Raw genomic sequence first — 1750 nt, 5'->3', positions numbered from 1 at the left:
CCCTAAACCCTAACCCTAAACCCTAAACCCTAACCCTAAACCCTAAACCCTAACCCTAAACCCTAAACCCTAAACCCTAAACACTAAACCCTAACCCTAAACGTCCCCAAGGCCCAGCTCTTCTTTTTTAGTTGGTCCGGAAGGCCCAGCTGCAACCTGCAAGAAGAGGCTCTTCTTCTTTTCAAAAAAAACAAGCACTCCCTCCGTTTTTATTTACTCCGCATATTAGTTTTGGTAAAAGTCAAGCTTTACAAACTTTGACAAAGTTTATAGATAAAAATATTAACATATAGAATAACAAACCAATATCATTAGATTTGTTGCTGAATGTACTTCCACATCATATAGATCTGTTATGTTAAATTTTATATTTTTCTATAAATTTGGTCAAATTTTACAAAGTTTGACTTCAGTCAACTCTAATATGCGGAGTAAATAAAAATGGAGGGAGTATACTATGTCATCAGCAGATTCTAAAAAAATGTCATTAGCAGGAAGTTCTGGTGGGGCAGTAAGGATGGACATCGTAAGCCTAATTGTGTTTCGAGGGAAGCTATGACACAAACAAAAAGTAATGGTGGTTTGGGCTTTAAGGACTTCAAACTTTTTAACTTGGCCCTTCTAGCCAAGCAGACATGGAGAATCTGTAACAGGCATTCATCACCTTTGTAACTAGAACCTAACCATATTAATTCTAATGGAAAAGATCACAATAGGGAATTTCCCTATTGTATTTGGTCAAAAAGGCATGGAGGATTCTCCAAACATCACGAGTCTCTCAGTGCAAGAATTCTGAAAAGTGTAAACTTTCCTACACAAACTATTTTGACGGAGGTTTTAGGCAACCACTCAAGTTAGATTTGGAGGTCGATCATCGAGGGTCGAGACATTTCGAAGCAAGGCTTGATCCGACACATTGGGAACAGGAATACTACCAACATATGGTCAGACAATTGGATCCCTCGAGGAGAGATGACGCGGCCTTATGGAAGCAGGTCGCCCAATCCGCCAGATTTCGTGTCAGCATTGAAATAAAAATGAAATAGAAAACAAACTCAAAAAGGAGAAGGACAAAAATTGAATAAAACAAAAGGACAAACAAATACCAAAAAGAAACCTTCCAGAAACTTGAAGATTCTTCCCCAAACCAATAGAAAGTGGGGCTACATGGGCAGGATAATTACTGAACTCAACCTGCCGAACTTACCTCATGCAGCGTAGTCCGTTCTTTTTTTTTGGAACACAGTGCAAATGCAGGCGCTCATATGCACGCACATACACTCACCCCATATAAACGCACACACGCACACCTTACGCCTATGAGTACCTCCGAGAGACTGAGCCGACATATCATCTTGAAATTTTACGAAGTCACCGTAGGCGCCTTGTAGTTGATGGGGACATCTCCTCTCCTCCCACTGAAAGCGCATCACCGGAAATCCTGAAATAAATTCAGGACAAATGCGAGCACCAGGATTTGAATCATGTTGGGTTGGGGTTATCACTGTCATCCTAACCATCCAACCACAAGTTGGTTCACAACGGAGTTGGTTCCTGTTTTGGCGTTGAAGGCGTAACTTATTGGTGGCAGATCCTATTTGACTTGTGGGTCGCTGCCTAACGACCCCCCCCCCACCCCAAATTGGACTTGACCCTATGTATGTTCGAGCCGGTCCAGCTAGCCTTTTCCGGTTTTGGGGAACCTTCCCAAAACTGGGGTTTTTTTCCATTTCTCTTTTAATTTGTTTCC

This window comes from Triticum aestivum, chromosome 1B, assembly GCF_018294505.1.
Source record: "Triticum aestivum cultivar Chinese Spring chromosome 1B, IWGSC CS RefSeq v2.1, whole genome shotgun sequence".
NCBI lineage: Eukaryota > Viridiplantae > Streptophyta > Magnoliopsida > Poales > Poaceae > Triticum > Triticum aestivum.
Note: the sequence above shows the minus strand (reverse complement) of the source record.